The sequence below is a fragment of the Schistocerca americana genome, chromosome 4, assembly GCF_021461395.2.
Source record: "Schistocerca americana isolate TAMUIC-IGC-003095 chromosome 4, iqSchAmer2.1, whole genome shotgun sequence".
In the NCBI taxonomy this organism is placed as follows: domain Eukaryota; kingdom Metazoa; phylum Arthropoda; class Insecta; order Orthoptera; family Acrididae; genus Schistocerca; species Schistocerca americana.
Window position 1 is genome coordinate 227,410,406 of NC_060122.1, and position 17,271 is coordinate 227,427,676.

Here is a 17,271-nt window from a genome sequence, read left to right on the forward strand (position 1 = left end):
TTCTCATGGAAGTGGACAATGACTGGCTGTGAAAGATTTTGTGGACAGACGAAGCCCACTTCCATCTGACAGGATATGTCAATGTACAGAATTGACGAATATGGGCAACGGAAAATCCGCACGCAAATCAACCAGTACCACTTCATCCTGAAAAGGTCACTGTGTGGTGCGGGTTTACGGCATCATTTACCATAGGGCCAAATTTTTTTGAAGAGACAGGTGCTTCCGGTCCTGTTACCTGTACTGTCACTGGTAAGCGCTACGAGTGTCTTTAGCGCGACTACGCCATTCCAGCTCTCCAGCAGCGTGGATGTGTGGATGGGATCATTTTTATGCAAGATAGCGCAACTCCACACATTGCAAATCCAGTTAAGCAGCTGCTAAAGCGCCATTTCGGAAATGCTAGAATTATCAGGCGCCATTTCCCTACAGCCTGGCCGTCCCGATCACCTGGTCTTAATTCGTGTGACTTCTGACTGTGGGGCTATCTGAAAGATGTTGTGTTTTGTGTGTTCCGACTGCAAACTTAGCTGCATTGAAGGCACGCATTGCGCAACACATTCTGAACGTGACCCCAGAAACACTTCGATCAGTTTTGGAACATGCTGTTTCTCGATTTCAACTTGTTGCAGAAAACGGTGGACAGTATATTGAACATGTTTTGCGCCAGTGACACGGAAATTAATAATCCGATTTGATTTTGATTGATGCTTTTTATGCTGTTTTTGGCCTCAGGACAATTAAATACCGATTTTTCCTATCTGATGTGATATGACCTTGCCATAGTGGATGGGCTTACGTAACTAACGGTATCACACCTGTACACCCATGCACACTGACAAGGGAACCTCCCCATCGCACCCCCGTCAGATTTAGTTATAAGTTGGCACAGTAGGTAGGCCTTGAAAAACTGAACACAGATCAATCGAGAAAACAGGAAGAAGTTGTATGGAACTATGAAAAAAATAAGCAAAATATACAAACTGAGTAGTCCATGTGCAAGATAGGCAACATAAAGGAGAAACGTGAGCTTAGGAGCGCCGTGGTCCTGTGGTTAGCGTGAGCAGCTGCGGAACGCGAGGTCCTTGGTTCAAGTCTTCCCTCGAAAGAGAGGATTAAATTTTTATTTTCAGACAATTATTATCTGTCCGTCCGTCCGAAAAATGTGAAAACGTTAAAAACATATGTTTTGACAGAGCACAGGGAAAACTGTGCGACTGTGAAACAGTTGCATTCATTCGTTGCAGTTTATGTGACACACACTTATGTTTTCATAACTTTTTTGGAAACGATTATCACATCCACAAGAAAACCTAAATCGGGCAAGGTATAAGAATCTCTTTACTCATTCGCCAAGTGTACAAGTTAGGTGGGTCGACAACATATTCCTGTCATGTGACGCACATGCCGTCACCCTTGCCGTATAGAATATATCAGACGTGTTTTCCTGTGGAGGAATCTGTTGACCTATGACCTTGCAATCAAATGTTTTCGGTTCCCATTGGAGAGGCACGTCCTTTCGTCTACTAATCGCACGGTTTTGCGGTGCGGTCGCAAAACACAGACACTAAACTTATTACAGTGAACAGAGACGTCAATGAACGGACAGATCGGTAGATCATAACTTTGCGAAAATAAAGAATGTAAAATTTTTACTCGAAGGGAGACTTGAACCAAGGACCTTTTCGTTCCGCAGCTGCTCACGCTAACCACGGGACCATGGCGCTGCTGAACTTACCCTCTCCTTGATGTTGCCTATGCGGGCATGGACTACTCAGTTTGTATATTTTGCTTATTTTTTTTCATAGATCCACACAAATTCTTCCTGTTTTATCGATTGATCTGTTTTCAGTTCTTGAAGGCCTATCCACTGTGCCAATTTATAACTAAATCTGAGGGGGGTGCGACTGGGAGGTTCCCTTGTGAGTAGTACAGTTTGTTTAATGTCAAAGGTACACTTTAGGCATTTTTGTATAATTCATTTATCATTTGTAGTCGACCACTATTATATTACGATGCTTACAGCTCCATCTATTGCTACATTTTTTAGTTATTTATTTTTCTTCTGCCATACGTTTTCCCCCTTCTCCGATAATATTTAGTTGCAATTTGATGCCATTCTGACCAGTGGTGTTATTTCTAGAGCGGTTTGAAAGCTTAACTTCAATTATAATCACCCTGTAAATATGTACACACACACACACACACACACACACACACACACACACACACACAAACATATATATCATTGTTACGAAAGATATCAAATAGTTCTTGACCGATTTGCTTCAGTTTCTTTTCAAGGGACTCAAATAAACATTTGGACATAAACAAGCTATGTATTTTTGATATACATATGGTACTTCCACTACTATATAAAGACAAGAGACTGTTTAACACAAAATTACTTTATCAATTTACTTCACATTTTTCCATTATTAAATGTTTGGACAGACCTAAGCTACTTATTTAAATATATATGGTATATAAATAACATATACTGCATAAAAGGGGAATAGTTATTAGTAAAAATCGAATTGTTACACAATACTGTCATAGGTTCCATTTTTTAAATATATATGATATTTAAATATAATAATATATAAACGGAAAATAAGTTCATAGCAAATATATGAAAAAGTTGTTGACCAATTTATTTCGCAACTTTACACAATACTCTAATAAACTTTGAGGCAGACATATCCCCCTTTTAACACAATATTCAAATAAACATTTGGATGGACATGGGCTATATATATATTCCAAAAGTGTTTAGTGAGTCGGTCATATGACTGATTGACTTCAAATTTTGGCAGTACATATATAACCTATGCCTGTCCAAATAATCATGTTATATTGGAAGTTATGACCAAATCGCTTCAAATTTTTGCACGATGCTTTAATAATCATTCAAACAGACATAGGCTATACATTACTTTAATCAACAATGTACAAGTTTTCTGTTAGAACCAACTGTGATAAGGCAAATGCTGTGTCGTGCAGTGTGGTGAAACTGTGCGATTTCCTTTTATTTCTTGCAGTCAGTTTTAACTACAATAGCAGGGCTATTGAAGAAATTTTTCTTCCATACATATTCTTCCTCTTTATACATAATTTTAAACTAATCTTGTACACATAACTATGTACTGTTTTGTTTTCTTCATCACAGTCGGATTTGATAGAAATCATGTATGTTTTATGTATTGCTTATCGCCTTCTGATTAGAATAGTATTACGGAATTCGTATCGTCTGAAACTTCGTAATCCCTACCGTTTGCAGGTTAAAAATATTTGACATACTATCATTGAAGCTACAATCCTCACAGACGGAGAGATATCTCGTACCCTTTATAGCATTGATTTCAACGAATTTACCCAATTTTTTTAGCAACTTGAATTCTCAGTGAAGTTTTCTTTGGCCTTAACACTAAACGAAGCTCAATTTCAGTGGTAGGGGGAAAGAGGAGGTAGACAAAGGGAAGGGGGTGAGGAAGTGGACACAGAGAGAGGGAAGGGGGAGTTGACAGCGAGAGGAGGGAGGAGGCGGCGGAGAGAGCTAGGAGGAAAAGCAGATGGACAGAGAGAGAGAGAGAGAGAGAGGGGGGGGGGGGGGGGAGAGGGACAAGGAGATCAGGTCGTGTATCCAGTTCCCATATATATTTAACAATTGTGAAGCATTGCCGGTTTCGCTAGTGTTTAATATATTCATCCCAGATGTACTACTACCAAATCTCGGAACTTTATGTGTACAGATGAGTGTGCCTTGGTATCTAAAATTCGAGCATTGCCCAAACTAAGGATATACTGACAGAAGACCTTGGCATAATTAGTGAATATTTGAAGAAGTAGGGGCTCCAGCCGAATTCAAACAAAACTACAGGTCGTCGTTTCAACTTAACAACAGAGACTCTCAAAGAACTCATGTCTTCACTACGACAGGGTTACATTGAAACATAGTCCATACCCTACATACCTCGGTGTCATTTCCGACAGAACATTCACCTTCATAAAGTACCTGAAAAAGTTATCAGCTGAAATCAAAACTTGAACTAACCTGACTCAGAAGTTGGCCACTCGCTCGTGGAGTGCTACCGCCAAAACTTTAAGAATTATCACAATAGCGCTCATACGCTTAACCACAGAATACTATGCTCCTATCTGGGTCAATAATTGCTATACCATACTCACACATCGAATCCAAGCAATGCTAACAATAACTGGAACTATTATTTATTTATTTTATTTATTTATTTATTTATTGTTCCGTGGGACCAAATTAAGGAGAAGTCTCCATGGTCATGGAACGAGTCAATACATGAAATTATAACACGATATTAGAAACAGATAAAATGAATTATAAAAAAACATATTCAGGTGACAAGTCGTAAGTTTAAATAAAGAAAATCAACAATGTAACACTGGAATTTGCTTAATTTTTTAGCTCTTCCAGGAGCTCCTCGACAGAATAGAAAGAGTGAGCCATGAGGAAAATCTTCAGTTTATACTTAAAAGTACTTGGGCTACTGCTAAGATTTTTGAGTTCTTGTGGTAGTTTAATGAAAATGAATGCAGCAGAATACTGCACTCCTTTCTGCACAAGAGTCAAGGAAGTGCATTCCACATGCAGATTGGATTTCTGCCTAGTATTAACTGAGTGAAAGCTGCTAACTCTTGGGAATACGCTAATATTGCTAACAACAAACGACATTAAAGAAAAAATATACTGTGAGGGCAATGTCAGAATTCCCAGACTACTGAATAGGGGTCGACAAGAGGTTCTTGAACTTACACCACATATAGCTCGAACAGCCCGTTTTTGAGCCAAAAATACCCTTTTTGAATCAGAAGAATTACCCCAAAAAATAATACCATACGTCATAAGCGTATGAAAATATGCGAAGTAGACTACTTTTCGTATTGAAGTGTCACTTATTTCAGATACTGTTCTAATGGTAAATAAAGCAGCATTTAGTTTCTGAACAAGATCCTGGACAGGAGCATTCCACAACAGCTTACTATCTATCCGAAGGCCTAGGAACTTGATCTGTTCCGTCTCGCTTATAATATGCCCATTCTGTCTGATCAAAATATCGGTTCTTGTTGAATTGTGAGTTAGAAACTGTAAAAACTGAGTCTTACTGTGATTTAGCATCAAATTATTTTCCACAAGCCACGAACTTATTTCATGAACTACATTATTTGATACTGTTTCAGTATTACACACAAGATCCTTCACTATCAAGCTGGTGTCATCAGCAAACAGAAATATTTTTGAACCACCTGTAATACTAGAAGGCATATCATTCGTATAAATAAGAAACAGCAGTGGCCCCAGCACCGATCCTTGGGAATTCCCCACTTAATAGTGCCCCATTGCGACTGAACATCACTACCACTCTCAATATTGCGGAGAATTACCTTCTGCTTTCTGTTCTCAAAGTAAGAGGCGAACCAATTGTAAGCTACTCCCCTTACTCCATATTGGTCCAACTTCTGCAGTAATATTTTGTGGTCAACACAGTCAAAAGCCTTCGTTAAATCAAAGAAAACACCTAGCGTTCGCAACCTTTTATTTAATCCGTCCAAAACCTCACAGAGAAAAGAGAATGTAGCATTTTCAGTTGTTAAACCACTTCTAAAACCAAAGTGAACATTTGACAGCAAATTATGTGAATTTAAATGCTCCAGTAACCCTGTATATACAACCTTCTCGATAACTTTAGCAAACATCGATGGCTTAGAAATAGGTCTAAAATTGTCAACATTATCAATGTCTCCCCTTTTATAAAGTGGCTTCATTACCGAGTACTTTAATCGGTCAGGAAACCGACCACTCCTAAAGGAAAAGTTACAGATATGGCTAAGTACTGGGCTAACATACATAGAACAATACTTCAGTATTCTGCTAGATTCCCCGTCATATCCATGAGAGTTCTTGGTCTTTAGTGATTTAATTATTAACTCAATCTCCCTCCTGTCAGTATCATGGAGGAGCATTTCAGGTAACAGTCTCGGAACACTTTTTTCTAAGAGCGCTATATGATTCCCTGTTGGGACTAAGTTTCTATTTAGTTCACCTGCTATATTCAGAAAGTGATTATTAAATACTGTAGATATATGCGACTTATCAGTAACACGGACATTCCCACTACGCACTGATTCTATATCCTCGACCTGTTTCTGCAGACCAGCCACTTCCTTTACGACTGACCATATGGTTTTAATTTTATCCTGAGACTTAGCTATTCTATCTGCATACCACATACTTTTTGCCTTCCTAATAACATTTTTAAGCACCTTACAATACTGTTTGTAATGGACTGCTGCATTTAGATTTTGACTGTTTCTAACGTTTTGATATAATTGCCACTTTGTTCTACAAGATATTCTTATCGCTCTAGTCAGCCACTCAGGCTGCCTGTTTGTGCTAGTACCCTGTTTTGAACGTTCTAACGGAAAGCAACTTTCAAAGAGCACGAGAAAAGTCTTGAGAAAAGCATTATATTTATCGTCTACTGTATCAGCGCTATAAACATCTTGCCACTCTTGTTCCTTGATAAGGTTTACAAAGGTCTCTACAGCAACTGGATCAGCTTTCCTAAACAGCTGATGACTATACTTAACACGTGTTGCAGCACAAAAATCTTTTAGAGTTAAAATACATGCATCATGATCTGAAAGGCCATTCACCTTTTTGCTAACAGAATGCCCTTCTAGTAATGAGGAATGAACAAAAATGTTGTCTATGGTTGTTCTACTGTTCCCTTGCACTCTCGTTGGAAAGAATACGGTTTGCATAAGATTATATGAGTTAAGGAGGTCTACCAGCATCCTCTTCCTTGCCCAATCACTTATACAATTAATACTGAAGTCACCACAAATAACTAACTTTTTATATTTCCTATAAAGTGAACCAAGAACCTCCTCTAGCTTTAGCAAAAATGTTGTGAAATCGGAGTCTGGGGATCTATAAATAACAACAGTTAGAAGTTTAGCTCCGTTAAATGTAACCACAGCTGCACAACATTCAAACACCTTTTCAGTGCAGTACTTTGAAACATCAATTGACTCAAGTGGAATGCCGTTTTTCACATACATGGCTACTCCCCCACACCACAAAGAGCTCCTCGAAAAGCTGCCAGCCAACCTGTATCCTGGTAAAGGAAGCCTCTGAATTATCTCCTTATTTAAGAAGTGTTCAGATATACCAATAATTTCAGAGTCAACATCTATAAGCAGTTCACTAACTTTATCTCTAATACGTTGTATATTTTGATGAAATATACTAATTCCCTCATTACTCGCATACCTAAGCTTTGTCAAAAGTGGTTCTTTTGTTAGAGAGACTTCCCTTAAGCAGGAATACCTATCAGCTGACTTCAATCTAAAAAAGGTGCAGCTCTAACACTCACTGCTGCAGGAATTTTCCCATGAGTGATCCCACCAACCCCATCTATTCTGTCACCTATAAGCTTTGCCAACCTCCGCTTCCCATACCTGTTGAGGTGCAGGCCATGTCTAGTGAAATCCATCCTGCTGATAGACTCCACCGACACCACTGAAATGTGACCCATGCTTTCTGTCATCAGCGCACCCCCAAGTCTCATTAGAACATTCCGAACCAGTGGCTACTATTACTGAGTGATAATGCACCTCACAGTTCTGAAGGTTGCACACTTAACAGCTCATGCATCCAAGTTGATCACAAGAATCATACACAAAAGAATGGAAACGAAAATTGAGAATGTGGTAGATGACGACCAGTCGGATTTAGGAAAGGTAATGGCACCAGAGTGGCTGTTTTGACATTGCAATTGATAATGGGAGCAAGACTGAAGATAAATCAGGACACGTTCATAGGATTTGTTGACCCAGAAAAAGCGTTCTACAATGTAAACTGGTGCGAGATGTTCGAAATTGTGAGAAAATAGCGATAAGCTGTAGAGAAAGGCGGGTGATATACAATATATACAAGGACAAAGAGGGAACAATGAATGGAAGACCAAGGACGAAGTCCTCGGATTAAAAAGGGTGTAAGATAGGGCTGTAGTCTATCGTCCCTACTGGTAAAGCTATACACAGAAGAAGCAATGAAGGAAATGAAAGAGAGATTCAAGAGTAGGATTAAATTTTACATTGAAAGGATATCAATGATAAGATACGCTGATGACATTGCTGTCCTCGGTGAATGTGAAGAAGGCTTACAGGATGTGCTGAATAGAATGAACGGCCTGATGAATGCAGAATATGGACTTAGAGTAAATCGAAGAAGGACAAAAGTAATGAGAAGTAGCAGAAATGAGAACAGTTAGAAACTTAGGATCAAAACTGCTGATCACGAATTAAATGAATTCAAGGAATTCTACAATCTAAGCAGAAACATAATCCATGACGGACGGAGCAAGGGAGATATAAAAAGCAGACTAGCACAGGCAAAATGGGCATTCATGGCCAAGAGAAGTATACTAGTATCAAATATAAATTTTAATTTAAGAAAGAAATTTCTGTGGATGTACGTTTGGAGCACAGCATTGTACGGTATTGAAAAATGGATTGTGGGAAAAGTGGAACAGAAGAGAATAGAAACATTAGAGATTTGGTGGTACGGAAGAATGTTGAAAATTAGGTGAACTGATAACATAACGAGTGAGGAGGTTCTCCGCAGAATCAACGAGGATAGTAATATATGGAAAACACTGATAAGAAGTTATGATATAGAACGATACGATATGTGTTAAAACTTTAAGGAATAACTTCCATGGTACTAGAGGGAGCTGTAGAGGCTAAAAATTCTATAAGAAAGAGACTGGAATACACGCAGCAAATAATTCAGGATGTAGGTTGCAAGTGCTACTCTGAGATGAAAAGGTTGGCACAAGAGAGGAATTCGTGGCGGGCTGCATCAAACGAGCCAGAAAAAAAACACCTCTCCCGTCTAGAAGGCTGGCATCCCTCATATCACAGATGGAAAAATGTAATGCCATGTCCATCCCTTCCCATTCACGTCGATACAGATTTCCTTAAATGGCAGCAGCAGAGAATGAGGTCAGGTATCCACCTGTAAGAATCGCCTGACCAACTCAACAACTTCAAAAAATGGTTCAAATGGCTCTGAGCACTATGGGACTTAACTTCTGAGGCCATCAGTCCCCTAGAACTTAGAACTACTTAAACCTAACTAACCTGACATCACACACATTCATGCCCGAGGCAGGATTCGAACCTGCGAAAGTAGCATTCGCGCGGTTCCAGACTGTAGCGCCTAGAACCGCTCGGCCACCACGGCCGGCAAGTTGTTTAGTCGAGCGCACAGACAGACAAAAAAATGGCTCTGAGCACTATGGGACTTAACATCTTAGGTCATCAGTCCCCTAGAACTTAGAACTACTTAAACCTAACTAACCTAAGGACAGCACACAACACCCAGCCATCACGAGGCAGAGAAAATCCCTGACCCCGCCGGGAATCGAACCCGGGAACCCGGGCGTGACAGACAGACAGACAGACACACACACACACACACACACACACACACACACACACACACACACACACATATATATATATATATATATATATATATATATATATATATATATATATATATATGTAATTTGTATTAAAAAGTATATAGCCTATGTCTGCCCAAATGTTCATTAGGAAATCGTGTAGAAATCTGAAGTAAATCAGCCAAGAACTTTTTAGAGATTTTTGGTAACATCCTTTCTCCAAATATGTTCAGACTGCGAAATCTTATGTAGACAGTGATCTTACTCTTGTCTCGAAGGTAAAGTGTGGATTACAAACAAGCAAACAAACGGATAGTCTTCTTTATGTATAGAAAGACATTGATTAAAGAAGAGGAAGGTTGAAAGGTCATGTCCTGAGGCATCAAAAAGCGTTTTTGTACTTATTTGCTGCGCTTAGCTTTTAAATAGTTTTTCTGGGAAAACCTAGCGTAGTTTTCGCGTCTCGTATTTCAGTGAGTGTTTCTTGATTATCAGAGTAGCTCATCAGAAGATTATCTTGGGAATTTGTCACCGTATAGAGTAGGGTAAACATAGTCATGTGTAGGGACTGTGGTTGTTGTGAGCGGACGCAAGGAGAATTGGCCACTCTTCGGGGGCAGGTGGAGGCTTTGTCTGTTAGGCTCATCGAGCTCGAGGCGCAGGCGTCGGCTCGTAGTGGCGTTGGGGCAACTGTGGTGAGACCTATGCCTACTTCGGTGGCCTTGGAATCACATGGAACCCCTGATGTCGCTGCGTCTTCCGGCAGTGAGCATCTTACCGGTCAGCCATCACTCCAGGGTGAATGGCGGACAGTGGTGGGCTCGCGCGTGCCTGGCCGAAAGGCAAAGGTGGGATCTGGCCGCGTGGCAGCTGCCTTACCCCTTTCCAACAGGTACGGGGTGCTTCCTAGTGGTGATGACATCGTTTCCGAGCCACCACAGGATGCCTCGCCTGTTGGGCCAGTGGCCGATTCTCCGGCAAGGTCCCGACAGTCACAGAGGGCGGGCCTATTAGTTATAGGGAGCTCCAACGTTAGGCGGGTTATGGAGCCCCTCAGGAAAATAGCGGGTAGGTCGGGGAAGAATGCCAGTGTGCACTCGGTGTGCTTGCCGGGGGGTCTCGTCCGTAATGTGGAGGAGGTCCTTCCGGCAGCTATTGAACGCACTGGGTGTGACCGGCTGCAGATAGTAGCACATGTCGGAACGAATGACGCCTGCCGCTTGGGTTCTGAGGCCATCCTTGGTTCCTTCCGGCGGCTGGCTGATTTGGTGAAGACAACCAGCATCGCACGTGGAGTGCAAGCTGAGCTTAATATCTGCAGCATAGTGCCCAGAGTCGATCGCGGTCCTCTGGTTTGAAGCCGTGTGGAGGGTCTAAACCAGAGGCTCAGACGACTCTGCGACTATAATGGTTGCAAATTCATCGACCTCCGTTATTGGGTGGAGAACTGTAGGGCCCCCCTAGACAGGTCAGGCGTGCACTACACACCGGAAGCAGCTACTAGGGTAGCAGAGTACGTGTGGCGTGCACACGGGGGTTTTTTAGGTTAGAGGGACCCCCCCCCCCCCTTGGGCGAAACGATAAAATACCTGACGGCTTACCAGAGAGGACATTATCATCGTTGATAAAGAACGTCCGTCCTCAGAGACCAAAAACAGGAAAAGTTAACGTAATATTGGTAAACTGCAGGAGTATCCAGGGCAAGGTTCCTGAATTAGTATCTCTTATTGAAGGAAATAGTGCGCATATAGTATTAGGAACGGAAAGTTGGTTAAAACCGGAAGTGAACAGTAACGAAATCCTAGACACAGAATGGAATATATACCGCAAGGATAGGATAAACGCCAATGGTGGAGGAGTATTTATAGCAGTAAAGAATTCAATAATATCCAGTGAAGTTATTAGCGAATGCGAATGTGAAATAATCTGGGTTAAGTATCAAAGGTGGGTCAGATATGATAGTCGGATGCTTCTATAGACCACCTGCATCAGCAACCGTAGTAGTTGAGCGCCTCAGAGAGAACCTGCAGAACGTCGTGAAGAAGTTTCGTGATCATACTATTGTAATAGGGGGAGACTTCAATCTACCAGGTATAGAATGGGATAGTCACACAATCAGAACTGGAGCCAGGGACAGAGACTCTTGTGACATTATCCTGACTGCCTTGTCCGAGAATTACTTCGAGCAGATAGTTAGAGAACCAACTCGTGAAGCTAACGTTTTAGACCTCATAGCAACAAATAGACCGGAACTTTTCGACTCCGTGAATGTAGAAGAGGGTATCAGTGATCATAAGTCAGTGGTTGCATCAATGACTACAAGTGTAATAAGAAATGCCAAGAAAGGAAGGAAAATATATTTGCTTAACAAGAGTGATAGGGCACAAATCGCAGAATATCTGAGTGACCACCATCAAACGTTCATTTCTGAGGAAGAGGATGTGGAACAAAAATGGAAAAAATTCAGAAACATCGTCCAGTACGCCTTAGATAAGTTCGTACCGACTAAGGTCCAAAGCGAGGGGAAAGACCCACCGTGGTATAACGATCATGTACGAAAGGTACTACGGAAACAAAGAAAGCTCCATCATAGGTTTAAGAGTAGTCGAATCATAGCTGATAAGGAAAAGCTGAACGAAGCGAAAAAGAGCGTAAAGAGAGCAATGAGAGAAGCATTCAACGAATTCGAACATAAAACATTGGCAAACAATCTAAACAAGAACCCTAAAAAGTTTTGGTCATATGTAAAATCGGTAAGCGGATCTAAATCCCCTATTCAGTCACTCGTTGACCACGATGGCACCGAAACAGAGGACGACCGAAGAAAGGCAGAAATACTGAATTCAGTGTTCCGAAACTGTTTCACTGCGGAAAATCGTAACACGGTCCCTGACTTCAGCCGTCGCACGGACGCCAAAATGGAAAATATTGAAATAAACGATATCGGAATTGAAAAACAACTGCTATCACTTAGTAGCGGAAAAGCATCCGGACCAGACGAGATACCCTTAAGATTCTACAGTGATTATGCTAAAGAACTTGCCCCCTTTCTATCAGCAATTTATCGTAGATCGCTGGAAGAACGTAAAGCACCTAGCGACTGGAAGAAAGCGCAGGTCGTTCCCATTTTCAAGAAGGGTCATAAATCAGATGCGAATAATTATAGGCCTATTTCGCTTACGTCAATCTGTTGTAGAATAATGGAACATGTTTTGTGTTCTCGTATTATGACGTTCTTAGATAATACAAATCTCCTTCATCATAACCAACATGGATTCCGCAAACAGAGATCATGTGAAACTCAGCTCGCCCTATTTGCCCAAGAAATTCACAGTGCCGTAGACACTGGCGAGCAGATTGATGCCGTATTCCTGGACTTCAGGAAGGCATTTGATACGGTTCCGCACTTACGTTTAGTGAAAAAAAATACGAGCTTACGGAATATCGGACCAGGTTTGTGATTGGATTCAGGATTTCCTAGAAGAAAGAACACAACATGTCATTCTTAACGGTTCAAAATCTGCAGATGTAGAGGTAATTTCGGGAGTACCGCAGGGAAGCGTGATAGGACCTTTATTGTTTACAATATACATAAATGACTTAGTTGACAACATCGGTAGCTCCGTGAGGCTATTTGCAGATGACACGGTTGTCTACAAGAAAGTAGCAACATCAGAAGACTCGTACGTACTCCAGGAGGACCTGCAGAGGATTAATGCATGGTGCGACAGCTGGCAGCTTTCCCTAAACGTAGATAAATGTAATATAATGCGCATACATAGGGGCAGAAAACCATTCCAGTACGATTATGCCATAGGTGGTAAATCATTGGAAGCGGTAACGACCGTAAAATACTTAGGAATTACTATCCGGAGCGATCTGAAGTGGAATGATCACATAAAACAAATAGTGGGAAAAGCAGGCGCCAGGTTGAGATTCATAGGAAGAATTCTAAGAAAATGTGACTCATCGACGAAAGAAGTAGCTTACAAAACGCTTGTTCGTCCGATTCTTGAGTATTGCTCATCAGTATGGGACCCTTACCAGGTTGGATTAATAGAAGAGATAGACATGATCCAGCGAAAAGCAGCGCGATTCGTCATGGGGACATTTAGTCAGCGCGAAAGCGTTACGGAGATGCTGAACAAGCTCCAGTGGCGGACACTTCAAGAAAGGCGTTACGCAATACGGAGAGGTTTATTATCGAAATTACGAGAGAGCACATTCCGGGAAGAGATGGGCAACATATTACTACCGCCCACATATATCTCACGTAATGATCACAACGAAAAGATCCGAGAAATTAGAGCAAATACGGAGACTTACAAGCAGTCGTTCTTCCCACGCACAATTCGTGAATGGAACAGGGAAGGGGGGATCAGATAGTGGTACAATAAGTACCCTCCGCCACACACCGTAAGGTGGCTCGCGGAGTATAGATGTAGATGTAGATGTAGATGTAGATCAAGAAATAGTTAATGTGGTTTTGGCGTTTAAGAACTGTAGAGGTAGACCAAGGCGAGACTTCAATAAGCTGGTTCAAAGTTATGTACGTTTCAATACTCATTCAAAGAAAAAGATACGTGCATACAAACATACTAGCGTTGAAAGCCACATGAGACCAGTTTTCGGAATGAAGGACCACAACTACCAGTGCAGGTTATAGCAGGTGTGTCATTTCTGCTTTGAGCTAAGGTGAATCAAATACAAACGGGCTTTTTGTTTCTGAGTATCAACGGCTAGTATGACAAGATCCGCGCTTCTAGTATTGTCGGGTGGGCCGTTTAGGCGTTGGGAGGGACAGGCCTTTACGTACTTCCAACAGCTTCGTCAGTAACGCTCACGGTGTGAGAGCAACGGGTGCATCCTTCCATTACGCAACTCATAAAATTACTTTGTACCTTAAGGAGTTCAAATGGAGGAAATTCTCCAGAGATTGACTCCACAGTTCGGTGATCAAACACTGTTAACGACGCGTGTGTTTGCCTGGCATAAAGAGTTCAAGGAAGAACGAGAACGTATGGAAAATCAGCAAGATGATCGCTGTCCTCGGACAAGCGTTACGGACGGAAACATTCGTGTAGTGCGAGACATTGTTGAAGGCGATGGACGAGTGAAAGTATCAGAAATTGCATAGTGTGATATCACGCATTGGTACAATCCTACCGGCGTCTTTAAATTGATAACGGAATTGCAAGTTTCCGTTAGACGCACGGCGGTCGCGCGGGATCTGGAGGAGCCAATGGTCCTTGTCTGCTAAGCCACAGCTCCGGCGGCTCCGTATTACGAGCGCCCTCTGCCGCAGCAATATAGGACGGCCGGCAGCAGCCACACGTCCCACTTGCACTTGGAGCCTCTTTGCTACGACACCACTGTTTATGCTTAGTACAGCAAGCCTCTTCCCTATTGCTATTGTTATAACTGAACTCTGTTTCTCGCTACGTTATTTGTAATGAGTCTTCCTCTGCTTCGAGAAGCACAAGTTAAGTAAATCTTCTGTTCACTGTGTTAACTTTTTCGCTAATCATTTCTGCTCCTGTCCAGATTTCCTACGACGACAGTTGCCGCAACAGTCTGTAGACCACCTCTCCTTACAAATGTGTACGAAGTCATACACAACACACAGAACAGGTTGGGGTAAGTTACAGGAGCTGTCAAGCGATCATCACAATGACTTACAATTCCGCAAAGTGTGTTCCAGATGGGGCCCCTCACCTTTTGACCGAAAATCAGAAGTTGAGATGTTTGGAGGACTGTCAGAGATAGCAAGGTTTGTGAAAGAAGGTGATGATTTTGGAGGCTGATCATCACTTGCGACAAAACGTGGCTGCACCACTACACTCCTTAATCCAAACTAGCCATTAACGAGTGGTGGAGGTAAGGGGAGGGAGCCCCAGTAAAAGCGAAGACTCGACTGTCAGTTGGAAAGGTTCTTTCAACCATTTTCTCAGATCAGCGAGGCATTTTACTCATTGATTTTTTTTGCATGAGCAACGCACAATCAATGCTGCGTACTACTGCGAGCTGTTGAAGAAGGCGAGGGATGCATATAGCAGCGAAAGACGAGACCAACCGACTCGATAGGTAATCTTCCTCCATGACAATGCCAAGCCCCGTATAGCCGCTCTAACAGTCTCCAAACTACAGGAATCGCACTGGCCTCAACTTGATCACCCACCTTACAGCCCGGGCCTATCGCCCTGTGATTTCCATTTGTGTGGACCATTTAAAGAAGATCTGAAAGGGCACGGATTTGAAGATGACGAGGGCGTGGAGGAATTCGTGCGCCGTCGACTCCTTACGCAACCAGCTTTATTTCACAGTGCTGTAATAAGGAATCATCCTTCTCGCCGGAAAAAAAGGAATTCCTATAGCGGGAAACTATGTGAAAAAATATATCGTAACAACCTTTTGCTTTTCAGTACATTAATTTAAAACAAAATAAAATCCTGTTTATACACTCCTGGAAATTGAAATAAGAACACCGTGAATTCATTGTCCCAGGAAGGGGAAACTTTATTGACACATTCCTGGGGTCAGATACATCACATGATCACACTGACAGAACCACAGGCACATAGACACAGGCATGCACAATGTCGGCACTAGTACAGTGTATATCCACCTTTCACAGCAATGCAGGGTGCTATTCTCCCATGGAGACGATCGTAGAGATGCTGGATGTAGTCCTGTGGAACGGCTTGCCATGCCATTTCCACCTGGCGCCTCAGTTGGACCAGCGTTCGTGCTGGACGTGCAGACCGCGTGAGACGACGCTTCATCCAGTCCCAAACATGCTCAATGGGGGACAGATCCGGAGATCTTGCTGGCCAGGGTAGTTGACTTACACCTTCTAGAGCACGTTGGGTGGCACGGGATACATGCGGACGTGCATTGTCCTGTTGGAACAGCAAGTTCCCTTGCCGGTCTAGGAATGGTAGAACGATGGGTTCGATGACGGTTTGGATGTACCGTGCACTATTCAGTGTCCCCTCGACGATCACCAGTGGTGTACGGCCAGTGTAGGAGATCGCTCCCCACACCATGATGCCGGGTGTTGGCCCTGTGTGCCTCGGTCGTATGCAGTCCTGATTGTGGCGCTCACCTGCACGGCGCCAAACACGCATACGACCATCATTGGCACCAAGGCAGAAGCGACTCTCATCGCTGAAGACGACACGTCTCCATTCGTCCCTCCATTCACGCTTGTCGCGACACCACTGGAGGCGGGCTGCACGATGTTGGGGCGTGAGCGGAAGACGGCCTAACGGTGTGCGGGACCGTAGCCCAGCTTCATGGAGACGGTTGCGAATGGTCCTCGCCGATACCCCAGGAGCAACAGCGTCCCTAATTTGCTGGGAAGTGGCGGTGCGGTCCCCTACGGCACTGCGTAGGATCCTACAGTCTTGGCGTGCATCCGTGCGTCGCTGCGGTCCGGTCCCAGGTCGACGTGCACGTGCACCTTCCGCCGACCACTGGCGATAACATCGATGTACTGTGGAGACCTCACGCCCCACGTGTTGAGCAATTCGGCGGTACGTTCACCCGGCCTCCCGCATGCCCACTATACGCCCTCGCTCAAAGTCCGTCAACTGCACATACGGTTCACGTCCACGCTGTCGCGGCATGCTACCAGTGTTAAAGACTGCGATGGAGCTCCGTATGCCACGGCAAACTGGCTGACACTGACGGCGGCGGTGCACAAATGCCGCGCAGCTAGCGCCATTCGACGGCCAACACCGCGGTTCCTGGTGTGTCCGCT

General features: G+C 43.0%; 1 protein-coding gene across 1 annotated transcript in view; it reads right to left on the minus strand.

Moving 5' to 3' along the window:
* LOC124613150 (trypsin-7-like) overlaps window positions 1–17,271 on the minus strand; it is a 278,621-nt gene that overhangs the window by 139,023 nt on the left and 122,327 nt on the right. The window lies entirely within an intron of this gene.